This window comes from Piliocolobus tephrosceles, chromosome 17 (assembly GCF_002776525.5).
Source record: "Piliocolobus tephrosceles isolate RC106 chromosome 17, ASM277652v3, whole genome shotgun sequence".
In the NCBI taxonomy this organism is placed as follows: domain Eukaryota; kingdom Metazoa; phylum Chordata; class Mammalia; order Primates; family Cercopithecidae; genus Piliocolobus; species Piliocolobus tephrosceles.
Genome location: NC_045450.1, coordinates 41,793,708 through 41,808,479, shown reverse-complemented (window position 1 = coordinate 41,808,479; position 14,772 = coordinate 41,793,708). Strand labels below are relative to the sequence as shown.

Below are 14,772 nucleotides of genomic sequence, written 5' to 3'. Positions count from 1 at the left end.
AAGAAAAGAAATGTAGCATCCTGGGCCCACCCAGACCTGCTCTAGCACAAGGCCTAGAGCGGCCCGTAGGCCTGTGTTTTAACACGCTCTCCTGGTGGTTCTGATGTGGGCTAAGTACACACAAATCACAGGTTAGCTGAGTACATGGGGCATCTGGTTCAAATACAGATTGTCATTCAGCAGGTCTGGGGAGGAGCCTAAAATTCTGTGTTTCTAACAAGCTACAGGTGATGCTAGGGCTGCTCCCCCTGGAACCACACTTTGAGGCACGAGGCCACAGATCAGAAGCTGCAATGCGGCCACCCCATGACTGACCACACCCCAGGGATGGCTCTAGCATAGCTGGATTTGGCATAATGAGGCAGGTGTCACACTTGGTCTCCATACAAGCCCTGCTGGCTTCACACACTGAGCTCCCAGCCAGGTCTCTGTAGACCTCTGAGTTTGCAACCTCTAGTCTGGATGGGAATGCTCTGTTAACCAGAACCCTTAGCTAACCAGACACCCATTCCCTATGGGCCCTGATGGCTGCTAAGTTTACTGAACTTCTAGGGGGTTGGAATGCATCTTGAATGAATCCAGGTCTAAATTGCCTCCTTCATCCCATTTCCCAGATGAGAAGATCCAGGAAGACAAATGACAACCATATTAGTCAAGGTTTTCTGGAGAAACAGAACCAATAGGATCTCTATCTACGCAGAGAGAGAAATGTATTTTAAAGAATTAATTAGCTCATGTGATTGTGGGGACTGGAAAGTCAAAAATCTGTAGGGCAAGCCAGAAGGCTGGAAACCCAGGCAGGGTTTCTGTGTTGCAGTTTTGGGGCTGAATTCAGTCTTTGGAGAAACCTTAGTCTTTGCCCTGAAGGCCTTTGATCAATTGGATGAGGGCCACACATAATGGAGGGTAAGCTGCAGGACTCAAAAATCTACTGATTTAATGTTAATTGCATCTAAAAATACCTTTATTTGACCAAACAACTGGTCACCAAAGCCTTGCCAAGTTGACACATAAAATTAACCATCATAGCAATCTTTAGTTCCTAGGAGATCTGTCATGGGGCAGGAAAACAGGGTGTTAGGGCAGGAGCTCTGGGCTAGCCCTTCTTAAGTGTGGGAGCTCAGAGAGCCCACCCCTACCCTGTCAGCTGCAAGAGAAGGGTGAAGGTGGGTGTGGCCATGCTGATGGAGAGATAACCATAATAAAATGAGAATAATAATGCCTGCCCCAGGTCCTTGAAATTCTGCAGCTTCACAACATCCCCAAATGGAGTGTTATCATCAGCACTCTCATTCTCCAGGTGAGTAAACTGAGGCTTGGAGGTTGAATCCCTTACCCACATGGTTCTGGTCCTCTGGCTCCTAGCCCAATACCATTCTCCCTGTTGGGTCTCCACTAATGTGACTCTGGACAAGTCATTGGTCTTTCTGTGTCTCAGTTTAGTTTTTTCATCCAACACATGGAAATTACAAAATGCTTGACACACTGCAGGTACCGACTCAAAATGAGAAAAACCTCTCCATGGCTCCCGGCTGTTCTCGGGACAACATCCAGGTTCCCTGATGAGGCTCTCAAAGTCCTCTCCCTCACACCTTTGGCTCTAGCTCTGCTGTTTGCCACACAGAGTTGCAGCAAGTATTTTTCGTGCCTCCCTAATTCTGCATATGCTGTTCCATCTGCCTGGAATGCCCTTCCCGCTTCTTCACTTAGCGATTTCTTTCCTCAAACTCAGCTCAGTAAAACCAAATGCAGCCGGGCACGGTGACTCACGCCTGTAATCCCAGCACTTTCAGAGGCTGAGGTGGGCCGATCACTTGAGGTCAGGAGTTCGAGACCAGCCCGGCCAACATGGTGAAACCCTGTCCCCACTGAAAACACAAAAACTAGGCAGGGCGTGGTGGGTCACGCCTGCAATCCCAGCACTTTGGGAGGCCAAGGCAGGCAGATCACAAGGTCAAGAGATCGAGACCATCCTGGCTAACATGGCAAAACCCCATCTCTACTAAAAATACAAAAATTAGCTGGGCGAGCGCCTGTAGTCCCAGTTATTCGGGAGGCTAAGGCAGGAGAATCACTTGAACGGGGGTGGGGTGTAGAGGTTGCAGTGAGCCAAGATTGCACCACTGTACTCCAGCCAGGGTGACAGAGTGAAACTCCGTCTTAAAAAAACATGCACTATGCACCCACCCTCACCCCCAGGATGGCCAAAATTTTAAAAAGCTGACAATACCACGTGGTGGCAATAATGCGGAGCAAGCAGAAAACTCACAGGTTGCCAGAGGGAGTGGAAATTGGTGCAACCACTTAGGAGAAACATTAGTGCCCAAAAAAACACTCACATATGTTCAACCAAAGATAGACACAGGAATGTTCGTGGCAGTGCTAATCCGATTAATCCCAACTGGAACGCCCCACCCAAACCCCCATCATTGGAAGAAGGGAGACATAACTGGTAAATGAACACACAGCGGACCACACACAGCCTGCTTGAAGGAAGAACACAGGTAGCAATAACATGGATGGGTCTCACACGTGCTGTGTGAAGGGGGCCAGACAGAAAGGAGTATGTCATCCTATATGAATTCACTTAGGTGACCTTAAACATGGACAAAACAAACCTACGCTGCTGGAAGTCAGGATAGCGGTAGGACAGGTGGACAGATGTTACTGACCAGAAGGGGACACCGGGGACTTTGGTGCTGATCGTGTCTGTTTCTGATCTGGGTTCTGGTGACCCAGATGGGTCGGTTTGTGAACAGTCATTGACTGGTCCATGTAGAATGTCTGCTGTATTTCATTTGTTACACTTCAATATGGTTAAAAAAAAAAAAAAAAAAAAAAACAATCCAGGGACTCCTCTACAAAGTCCTTCCCGATTCCCTGCTCCTTGAAAGGGAATCACTTACAATACCAGTATATTGTAACCACTGACTTAGAAGCTTCGCCCTCACTGGACCTTAAAGATGGAACCAAACCCTATTTTCATCTCGTTGTTCCCAGCCCCCAGAGGCACAGAATGGAAGCTCGACACAAGTTTGTCGAAAGTGAGGAAGAGTGGCCGGGCACAGTGGCTCACGCCTGTAATCCCAGCACTTTGAGGGGTTGAGGTGGGCGGATCCTGAGGTCAGGAGATCGAGACCATCTTGGCTAACACGGTGAAACCCCACCTCTACTAAAAATACAACAACAACAACAAAAATTAGCTGGGCGTGGTGGTAGGCACCTGTAGTCCCAGCTACTCGGGAGGCTGACGCAGGAGAATGGCGTGAACCCGGGAGACGGAGTTTGCAGTGAGCTGAGATTGCGCCACCACACTCCAGACTGGGCGACAGAGCAAGATGCTGTCTCAAATAAATAAATAAATAAATAAATAAATAAATAAATAAATAATAATAAATAAAAAAAAGAAAGTGAGGAAGAGTGAAAAGGTGAGAGGAAGAGGAACCATGACATCTTGGAATTGTAGAGGACCGGGACTACAGGTTCACAGAATTCCAGAATTTGGGAATTCTAGGATTTCAGAGTCACAAGTTCTTTGAGATTCAGAGCTAAAAAACTTTAGAATTTATCTGGCCCCACTTTCCAGCCACACAGGAACCCTGGCCACAGTCTGGCCGCCCCAACATCCTGCATCCTGGTTCTGGTGGGCAGGGTCCAGCCACAAGCCTTATTCTCTGGAGCCCTTGCCGCATGCCCATTGCTGCAGCAGCTCCTGCCAGGCGACAGGCAGCCCCCGGGGAGCAGGCTGGCACTCCTGACCAGGTGGGGGTGGCACCTTGACACAAATCACTTCTCCACCGCGGCTATGGCACCGGCTGCTGCGCTCCAAAGACACTACACTCCGACAGGCAGCCAGGCCATTACGGGGATAAATATAGATGCAGACAGCACGGAGAGGAGGCTGCAGCAGGGGTTGGCCCTGAGGCCCCCCTGGGGACCCCCAGCTTCCACCAGACCACATTCAGAGGGAGGTCATTCTCGGTAGCACCCGCTTAATCACTAAGCTCTGGCTCTTAGGGGAGGGGGCTTCCCTTGGGACCCTCCCACCCTCCCAGGCCTCAGGTTCAGCTCAGCCTGCATTGCAAGGTTTGTGTCACTTATAGAGGGGCTTACCTAGCAGGCTGAGAGGCAGCCTCCACTGTACTCCCCATGAGTCCAGGAACTGCGTTCTGTCCTCTCCTGCCACTCCTCCCTCCTGGGTCTCAGCTCCTTCCCCTCCGGCCTCCCAGGAAGCTCCATGTGGGGAGGGGCATGGAGTGCTCTGGCTCCCGGGAGACTCTGAGTACTTAGGGGACCTTGGGAGTGGGTCTGGCCAGGCTCAGAGGGCAGGGGACTCCCATGGAGGAGGGAATGGGGAAAGTTGTACGTCTAAGAGAAGGTGGATTTGCCTAGGACTGAAAGACTGGGGGTTGGGAAGGTGGAGGAGGTGAGGTCTCCTGGGTGGGACATCACCTGCTGCCATTGCCTGTCCACCCAAGGGACTGAGGTGTGCTGGAGAAAATCACCCATTCCCTATGCGACCCGGGCCATGTGTCCTAACATCTCTAGCCTCAGTTTCTTCATACAGGAAATGGAGCTGCTGCTAACTAGAGTTGTCCCTACTACTTTCTTCATGATGTTCTTAAGGCAGCAGTGAAAAGCTCGTAAACTGAAGAGGGTTGTGCACAGATGTAATCCCTCTTTCACCTGTGACTTTGGGCCTCCACCTTCCAGGAGGGCTTCCCTCACCATGCAGTCATCCATTTGGTCGTTCAACAGATGCTTCTTAAGCAGTTCCTCTGGGTCAGGGACTTTGCTGCGTGCTGGGGGGCAACCATGATCAAGACACACTCAAGCTCTGGGCACAGGAGTTCGGGATGGAGTTGAGGGGACAGAGAGGTGAGCAAATGGCAAGGGCAGGAAATCTCAGATAGTGGAAAATATCACAAAGAGAATAAAGCAGGGTGAAGTGATTGTGATGGGGCAGTGCGAAGGAGGCCGCATTTGAGCTGGGATGTTAATAGACCAGAAGCTCCAGGACAGCAAGGCATTGGTCTCTCTTGTTCATGGCTGTATCCCAGCCATAGCTGGTGCCCAGCAGGTACTTAGTGAATATTTTTGAATGAAGGAATGAATGGGCTCCTGAACCACGCTAGGCATGTCCCCACCACAGGGCCTTTGCATGTGCTGTTTCCTCTGCCTATTTCCCAGCATGTGCAAACGCCCTGCGGTGGGGACATTCCTAGTGTGGTTCAGGAGCCCATTCTCCCAGCAACTCAACTGTATCCCTGCAGGCTTTCATGTCTTGTCAGGAGCTGAGGCTATCTGGCCTGCCTGATGTGCCCTGGCTGTCCCCTCTCCAAAACACAGGAGGGAGTATGCCCAGCTCCTAGCAAACAACTCCTTCAATCCCTCTTTCCTCTGGTTGGACCCCAACCGTCAACCGTCTTTTTTTTTTTTTTTTTTTTTTGAGACAGGGTCTCACTGTTTCACCCAGGTTGGAGTACAGTGGCACAATCATGGCTCACTGCAGCCTCGACCTCCTGGGCTCTAGCAATCCTCCCACCTCAGCCTCCCAAGTAGCTGGGACTACAGGCACGCACCACACAGCCAGCTAATTTTGTTTATTTTTTTATTTTTGTAAAGATGGGTTTTCACTATGTTGCCCAGGCTGGTCTTGAACTCCTAGGCTCAAGTGGTCTGCCTATCTCGGCCTCCTAAAGTGCTGGGATTACAGGTGTGAGCCACCACACCTGGCCCTCCCATCAGTCTTTCAGAGACATGCACCTGGTGGCCCAACCTGAGAAAAGTGTATTGTAAGAGCACAGTGAATGCTGGGAGCTGAGCTACCGGGTTTCAAACTCTGGTTGGCCATGGATTAGTTGAGCACCACACACTGAATGGCTTAGATTCTCTCACAGTTCTGTAGGCTACAAGTTTGAAATCTAGCTGTCAGCAAGGCCATGCTCCTTCCAGCACTCAGCACGGTGAGACAGGGTTCCCTCCAGAGACTCAAGAGGGCAAGCTCATAATTCTCCCAGGATCCATCACTCAACATCACAGACTCATTTAACAGGAGGCTGCAAGGAGGGGCAGGTGCAGTCATTCCTCACACAAGGATTTACTGAGCGCCTACAATGTGCCAGGCACTGTTCTAAGTGCAGGGACACCGCCCTAAACAAGATGGACACTGTTTGCTCTTGCCTTTTTGTGCATCTGACACCCTTTGGGGAGGGAGGCGGATCAGCTGGTGCACCAATCAGTAAAGATGATTTTAAAGAGTGGCAAATGCCCCAAGAAAAATACAACCAGGAGATGCAGCAGTGAGGAGGGATGGTGACACAGTCTCACTACGGTCAGTCTCATTGCAGACCTCAGAGCTGGGGTGTGGCCAGGACAAGTAAAGAAATGTTACATGGTCGAGCACAGTGGCTCAGGCCTATAATCCCAGCACTTTGGGAGACCGAGGTGGGTGGATCACCTGAGGCCAGGAGTTCAAGACCAGCCTAACCAACATAGCAAAACACCATCTCTACTAGAAATACAAAAATTAGCTGGGTACGCGCCTGTGATCCCAGTTGGCTGGGAGGCTAAAGCACGAGAATCTCTTGAACCTGGGAGGTGGAAGTTACAGTGAGCTGAGATTGTGCCAGTGCACTCCAGCCTGTGTGACAGAGCAAGATCCTGTCTCAAAAAAAAAAAAAAAAGGAAGAAAGAAATGTCCCAGGATGTGGAATAGCAGTCTTGTTGACTCTACCATGGGAGCGACAGCTGAGGTCCGGTGGCCCAATGACGGCAGAAGACACTGGGATGTGAGCCAGGAGGCGCCTCTAACCTGGGCTCAGTCCTCAAGTATGGTGGGACCCCCATGTCCTCCCTTCTGGACAGGGAGGTGGGGAGACATGTGATTGTGGACTTTTCTAGCTGCTGCCTGCCAAGATCACAGGGTGACCTGGCGTCCCGGCTCCCACAGAGCCCACACCACTGTGTCCTGCAGGGTTCGTCCCTCTCTGAGGCCATATTCTGCAAGGCGGAAGGAGCTGGGTCCTTGAGGTGTTTTGCTCCTGATTCAGTAGCCCCAGTGCCGTCTACGTGTAAGGGTCAGGGGAGTGGAGAGGGACAGAGACCTCCATCAGGCTGGGGGCACCCTGACCCTGAGCTGAGGGCTTCTCAGACTGGGGACCGTACCTGGCGATGATGCCTCCTGCTCTGACAGGAGGGAGAAAATTACTAGAGAATGCTCTTTTGTTTTCTGTTCACTCCTTAGAGCCCTGTGAAGCCAGTCAGATGTGGGGAAATGGGGACACCTGGATGAGAACTACCACCTCTCCTGGTCTTCTTTCACCCCAGCCCCCTGCCCCTAGAACAGCCCAGAAGTCCTGTTGGGAGGGGGAGGAGCAAGTTGGCCTGAGACAATCCCACAAAGAATCCTGGATGCAGTCACCCACATCAGGCTTCTTAATATTCCCATGGATAACGACAACAACAACGACAGTTAACCAGGCACTTACCATGTACCAATAAGTGCTGGCACCCGAGTCCTTGCAATCTAATTTAATCTTACCTTTGCAGAAACACACCTGAAAAAAATATAAAGGTGTACAGATACAGAAACTGAGGACTAGGAGGAGGACCTGATGGGCTCCAGTACTTACTGTTTTACAGACATAGAAACCGAGGTTCCATTCTCAGCCATCTTCTTCCCCTTATGCCCCAGTTTTTAATTCTCCTGACATTCCAGGGGAGGGAGTGTCCGTTGGAACACCACCAGAGACACACTTGCCACTCATGAAGTGCTCCCTACTTGCAGAACGTCTGCTCCCCGTTCCCCAGTTCCAGGCTCCCAGCTGCCCGACTGTAAGCTGGATCATGTCACAATTTGCCTCATTTTACAGACACAAACCCCCAAGTCCAAGGGGTGACAAGGCACTCAGACAGGAAGTGACAGCCGCGAGAAGAACCCAAGCATCCACATCCTTCCTCCCTGGTTCTTTCCAATGGAGAAACCTGCCTGGGTGACCCCTTCCAATCCAGTTGGCTGGGGCGGTCCCGGAGCTCACCGGGACATATGCCAGGGGGAATGCCATAAAACTACAACTTCATGCTATGTCCATTCTCCAGGAGGCAGGCCCTGGAACATTAGCCCATTTCACAGATGATGACCTGGAGGGCCACAAGGGCGGATGGTCTGGGACAAGCTCCCTGTTGGTCACAGGTGGGGTTCAGACCCAGGTCTCCCAGGCCTCCTCATCAGGGCTGGCCACAGGCAGGCTGCAGCTGCCAGGGATTACAATCTGCACACACTGTTTCCTGAAAAGCACGGGCTCCCTGCAGTCCCTGAAGCTGTGGATGCCCAAGGGGCAGAAAAAGCCCCCCACCCTTTGAAGACAGCACACACCCCCAAGGGAGCAAAAAACTAAGGTAGACAAAACAAAGGGCGGCTCAGATCATTCTCTCAGACCACTTGTCCCTTCCCCCAGTACATATGGGGCAGGGGATTCAGATGCAAGATGAACCCCCTATTGGCTACCAGAGCCAGCAGCATCTGTGACCTTGGGCAAATCACAACCCCCTTTGGAGCAGCCCCTTCCCCATAGGAGAGCTTCTCGAATTGGGGACGACGGATAGCGAGGCTGGGGGATGGGGTGGGAAGGGCAGGGAAGAGGGGAGTAAGACTTCTCTATTTTCAGAGGAGCATCGCTGCGAGAAACCAGGAATAAGAGAGGGCCTTGCTCCCCCGCTCTCTCCATGCCCACCCCCACGCCCCCTTTAAACACACAGGTGCCAGACAGCTTTTTCGCAAAAACTAGTTTGCAAACACACTCCGACTTCTGGGAAGCTGCCCAGCTCCACTCCCCCTCTGCGCTCCCAGTATCGGGGCTGGGAGCTGGCCCTCCGGCAGTTGCCTGGGGCAGCGGGTGGGTGTTCAGGGGAGGGAAGAGGGCAGAGGGGCGCGGAGAGCAGCCCGCGCCCGCCAAGACCCAGCGCGACCTCACGCCTTCAGCAGCTGCGGCAGCAGCGGGACTCCACCTCCCGTACGCCCTCCAAGCCCCTGGGGCGGGTGGGAGGGTCCCCATAGCAGCTGGGCTCGGACCCCCAAGGGCGCCCCCCTCCCCAGGGACTCCGCCCGCCCTTCCCCCGCAGTCCGGGCGCCAGCGGGGCGCCCCCGCGTGGCCGGGTCGGAGCTGAGTCACCGAAGCGCCGGTGTCCGGGTTCGCGCGGGCGGTGGGGGCTAGACCGCCGCAGCCCCCCGAGGCCGAACCCGGCTTCCTACGGACCCGCCGCTGGATCCAGAAGCCCAGCCCCAAGGCCGAAGTTGGGCACTCGCGCCAAGCTGCCCCGCCTGCCTGGGCCCCACTCACCGCGGGTCCCACGGGCGCCACCGCCCTCACCGCACGGCTGCCGCTGCCCGCGCTCCGGGCCGCCCGGGCATCCCCGGGCGCTGCTCCTGCTCGGCCGGGCCCGCGGGCGCGGGACGGGCTCAGGGCGCTGCCCACACGGCCACGGCCCGCTCGCGTGCGCTCCCAGCCGCTCGGGGTCCTGTCCTCCTCCCGGGCCGGGCGGGCGGCGGCGGCGGCGGTGGAGGCTCGGGCTCCTCCCTCCGGCCGAGGCGGGGAGTGGGGAGGGAAGCGGGAGGCGAGGCGGGAGCTTCCTGGAGGGGCGCGCGCCCTCCCACGGGAGGAGCGGGGGCGCTGTCCCGCCCGCTGTCCGCCGCTCCCAGCCCGCGCCCGGCGCGCCCCGGCACTCGGGGCGTCTGGCACCGAGGGGGCCCGAACGCCAGAGTCTGAAGGTTCCAGGCTGGGACCCAGGTGGCTGAGGATCGGAACAACGTGGCTTCGCGCCCTCCCCAGGCCTGCTTCGCCGGAGTCTCTGGCACCTCCGAGTTCCGAGCGCTGTGCGCTCAGGGCCACTGACGCGGGAACAGAGGGGTGGCCTCAGCCCGGGCCTGCGGGGCCCCAGGGCCACTCGGACCCCCAGCGCGGATGGCAGCGGCGGGGGCAACACCCAAGGCTGGGTTCTGGGATGTATTGGGCAGGATTAGGGCCGCAGTATTTTCTTCCTTTTTTTTTTTTTTCAATAGCAAAAGAGCTCGGCATTTTCTTGCCGCCAGAGATTGGAAACATGACATATTTCTCTGACACAGACGATGAGATAAAGACGGATCCGAACGGGGCCTGGGTCTACTCATCCGTGCGGAAAATTAGGCGAGTCTTTAAGGTCTTGGAGCCCAGGCCTCCTTTTCCCTAGAAGAGGCACCAATTCTTAGGACACTTGTCTGTCGATGGGCGCTCAAGCCGCTGGCCGCTCCGCGGTGTTTAGGTGCTCTCTGGGCAAGTTCACCACCGGGCATCAGAAGGCTGAGCCTAACGTAACCAGATTCTGGGGGGAGGGAGGGCGGGGCCTTCCCGGGGATCTCAAGGCCATGTCCACAGCCCTTGGCCCTGGGGCTCAAGGACTGGGCAGCTAAGGGTTAACGCCGCGTGCGGAGTGCTTCCATTGTGGCTTTTTGATTCCAGGCAGGTGAGGGTTAATGTGGGAGCCTCACGCTGCAGCGTGTGAGCCTCCCTCCACATCTGAGTCACTGGCACTTTGCAGCCTTAGAGGGGCCGAGACTAAACAGCCCCGGGGCTCTGAGCTTTGTTCTCTGCCTGCTTGTCACCCATCCATCCTTCCTTTCTCCAAGCTCTCCTCACCTTTCTTCCATGGAAGCCATCAAAGCCCTCTGCCCAGCTCTGGGGCAAACCAATCTATCAACCCAACTGCAGCCCCACGTCCTCCAGGAAGCCTTTCCTGATTGCTCAGAATCTGTCTCTTGTCTTTCCAGCAGCAGGAGAGCCAGGCACTGGGATGGACAGTGGTGAACCAAAGCAGATGGTCTCTCTCAAGTTGCTCACCTGTGGGGGCCATGACCAGGACCCAGGCAATCACATCGCCATATGAAATGTGCAAAGTTTGGAGGTAGGGTGGCACAGAAGACCCAACTTAGCCATGGGAGTCAGCGAGGCTTCCTTTAAGAGACCTGAAGGATGAGATATGTGGGCCTGTCAAGGAAGATACTGGATCGCTAGCCAAGGAGGCAGAGTGCAAAGGCCAGGGGTCACAGCAATTCCACTCCTAGATATGTACCCAGGAGAAATGAAAACATATGGCCACTCAAAACTTGTACACAAATGTACATAGCAGCATGATTCATAATAGCCAAAAAGTGAAAACCACCCAAATGTCCATCCACTGATGAATGGAAAAACAAAATGTTGTATATCCACACAACATAGAATATTATTCAGCCTTAGAAAGGTGTGAAGTACTGGCCACTTGTGGTGGCTCACACCTGTAATCCCAGCACTTTGGGAGGCCAAGGCAGGCGATCACTTGAGCTCAGGAATTCGAGATCAGCCTGGCCACCATGGCGAAACTCTGTCTCTACTAAAAATATAACAATTAGCCAGACGTGGTGGCAAGCACCTGTAATCCCAGCAACTCGTAAGGCAGGAGAATCGCTTGAGCCCAAGAGGCAGAGGTTGCAGCCAAGATTGTGCCATTGCACTCCAGCCTGGGTGACAGAGGGAGATTCCATCCCCCCTCCAAAAAAGAAAAAGAAAAAAAGAAAGGTGTGAAGTACTGATACATGCTACAATATGGACAAACTTGGAAAATATTATGCCCAGTGAAAGAAGTCAATCTCAAAAGACAAATATTATATGGCTCCATTTAGATGAAATGTCCAGAATAGACAAATCCACAAAGAGACAAAGCAGATTTGTGGTTGCCTCGGCCCAGGAGTGGAGAATGGGTAGTGATTGCTATTGGCAAAGGGTTTCTTTGGGAGATGATAAAAAATGTTCTGAAGTTAGATTCTAGGCAGAGTGCAGTCCTGCCTGTAATCACAGCACTTTGGGAGGCTGAGGCAGACAGATTAATTGAGGCTAGGAGTTCAAGACTGGCCTGAGCAACATAGTGAGACGCCCCCCCCATCTCTACCAAAAAATAAAATTAGCCAGGTGTGGTGGTGCACGCCTGTAGTCCCAGTTAGGAGGCTGAGGTGGGAAGATTGCTTAGGAGGTTGAGGCTGTGGTGAGCAGTGATCACACCACTGCACTCCAGCCAGGGTGACAGAACAAGACCCTGTCAAAAAGAAAGTTAGATTATAGTAATGATTGCACAACTGTAGATGTGCTCAAAACCACTGACTTACATACTTCAAAAGGACAAAGGTCATGGTGTGTGGATTATGTCCCAATAAAGCTATCTTTAAAAAAAAAGCCCAGGGATCAGGAGAGCCCCGAGGCAGTTGATTACGGCCAAGCATCCATCACAGGTTGATTCTACATGCTTTATCCTCATTCTGCACCCAACACAAGACTGCAAAATGTTAAACGAAGTCTTTCCCTGCCCACTGGCCTCTCGGTGCACAGTGGGTGGCCTGCAGGCCCCGAAATAGACCCATGTCAGGGTATGTGTGTCAACACCTGCCATCGGGGTGTTTATTTTCACAGTCCAGGCTGTTTGGACAAACGAATCAGAATACCCAGGTTTGCCCGTGCACATCAGTGTGCTTGTGAATGAAAGACACATTGAAGGAGCTCCAGCTATTTAGGGATCTGGCTGGGCCAGGGGTGTGTGAGGGGTGGGGGAGGCAGGGTGTTCCAGTTATTTATGTTGCATCACAGATCACCCCAAAACTTATCCCTCACACTTCCGGGGTCCTCAGGGCTCATAGAGGGCAGATCTTGTGCAGCGTTTCCCATACAGTTGCAGTCAGATCATGGTGGTGGCTGAAATTGTCTAGAAGGCTTTCTTGAACATATGGCTGGCACTGGACGCTGGAACCTCAGCTGGAATTGTCAGCCGGAACACCTACCTGCGACCATTCCTTGTAGCCTGGCTTCCTAGTGGCATGGCACAGGGTTCCATGAGTGAGCATTTGAACAGAAGCAAGTGGAAGCGTTATCATCTGTTTCAGGCCCTTGCCTTGGGAGTCACATAATGTCACTTCTGTTGTAGTCACAGAGGGGTGTCACCATCACATAGTAGGAAGAGCATGTGGGATGGAAGATATTGTGATGGCTGTCTTTAGAAAATAGCATCTGCCACAGGGGGTTGATACGGAAACATATCAGGATCCTTGAGGGATCCCCTCAAGGATCTCCTGGTTAGAGGCAGGTGTGGCTGACTCCAGCGTCAAACCTCAGGCATGGAGTCATGGCCATGAGTTTGAATCCCAGCCGCTCAGAGGCTGCCTGGGTGAAATCACTCAATCCTCTGGGCCTCGCTCTCCTTCTCAGCAAAATAGGATAGACAGTATTTGCTTTATGGGATGGTTGTGAGAATCCAATGAGACAGAATTCAGTGAGACTGTAACGTGCCAGGCAAGTGTAGACACCAGGGCTGGTGTATAATTGTTATTTTTTTTGAGATAGAGTCTTGCTCTGTCGCCCAGACTGAAGTGCAGTGGCATGATCTCAGCTCACTGCAAGCTCTGCCTCCTGGGTTCACACCATTCTCCTGCCTCAGCCTCCTGAGTAGCTGGGACTACAGGCGCCCACCACTACACCTGGCTAATTTTTTGTATTTTTAGCAGAGACGGGGTTTCACCGTGTTGGCCAGGATGGTCTCGATCTCCTGACCTCATGATCCGCCCACCTCGGCCTCCCAAAGTGCTGGGATTACAGGTGTGAACCACCGCACCCGGCCATATAATTGCTATTTTTTAAGTTCCAGGGTTGTGGTCACTCTGATGCAAGGACGGTCCCTTTCTAGGATCAGGATATCCAGACCTCTCCAGCCCTTCCAGACAGCCCCAGACACCTCCCTCAGCTCTGACCCTGTGCTGGAGTATGTGTGGGTATGTGTGTGGGGGGCCGGTAGGTGGAGGACTAAGGGTCCCATGAGGACCACTGATGCCTCTGGCCCCAGGCTCCTAACCCAGGGGACCCCAGTTGGCCTTTCTTCCCCAGGGAAAGCTCCTCTACCATACCCTCCTTCCCAGGGCAAAGGTCTCTTTCTGGGCAGCTAGGGCAGGGTTGGGGTGTGTATGGGATGAGCCACCAGGTGTGGCTTCCGAGGGCCAAGGGGAGGGTTCTTCACTGGGGTGACTGGGAGGCAGGACAAAGACCAGCAGTCCCTGGAACTTCCTGTGCCTTGCCCCGGGATGAGATGATCTTTACCAAACCAGCCACTGAACGGTCTTTCCTGGAAGCCCTGGATGTGCCCAGAGTGCATGTCCTTCTCTAGTGGGGCCATAGGTCCTCAGGCCTAGCTTTGGCCATGAAGTGTAGGGTTGGGGGCAGAAGCAGAGCCCAAGAAGGGTGCACGGTCCTCCTGCCTTCCTGAGGGCCCCTCTCTCTCCAGGGAGCACACAGACGCACAGGCCAGTTAAATCTCCAGCCCAGGACCACCCCAAGGTCACCCTTTCCTTTTGTTCCAGCATTGGAGTCAGAGCCCCACTGAATACTCACTGTGTGACCTTACGCAAGTCATGTTCTCTCTCTGTGTCTTGGTTTCCTCATTTGTGAAATAGAGGAGGTGGTTGCTGGAATTGTTGGGCCTAGAGTACATCACAGATGGTGAGGCTCTACAGAGATAACCAGGTAGGGCAGGTGGCTGAGGATCCAGAACTCTCCCCAAGGGAGTGCAGAAATGAGCCATAAGGTCATCTTTGCAGCCGAAGAACATAGGTCCTTGTGCCTAACCTCCTTTTGCTCATCCCCTTACTATACAGATGAGAAAACTGGGGTAGCCCCTATGGGTGTCATAGGAGTGACCCAGGTTTGATTCCTGGTGCCACCAGTT

At 53.5% G+C, this 14,772-nt stretch overlaps 1 protein-coding gene across 3 annotated transcripts in view; it reads right to left on the bottom strand.

Moving 5' to 3' along the window:
* The window catches only part of CPNE2 (copine 2), a 62,558-nt gene that overhangs the window by 45,932 nt on the left and 1,854 nt on the right, over positions 1-14,772 (bottom strand). Inside the window, exon 2 of one of the 3 annotated variants that reach the window (XM_026456876.2) lies at positions 9,342-10,999. The exons of 1 other annotated variant lie outside the window; for it this stretch is intronic. The gene's annotated coding sequence lies outside the window, so the exon portion shown is untranslated. Of the gene's footprint in view, positions 1-9,341; positions 11,066-14,772 lie in introns of those variants that run through there. One more of the 3 variants, XM_026456877.2, reaches the window with a different exon arrangement.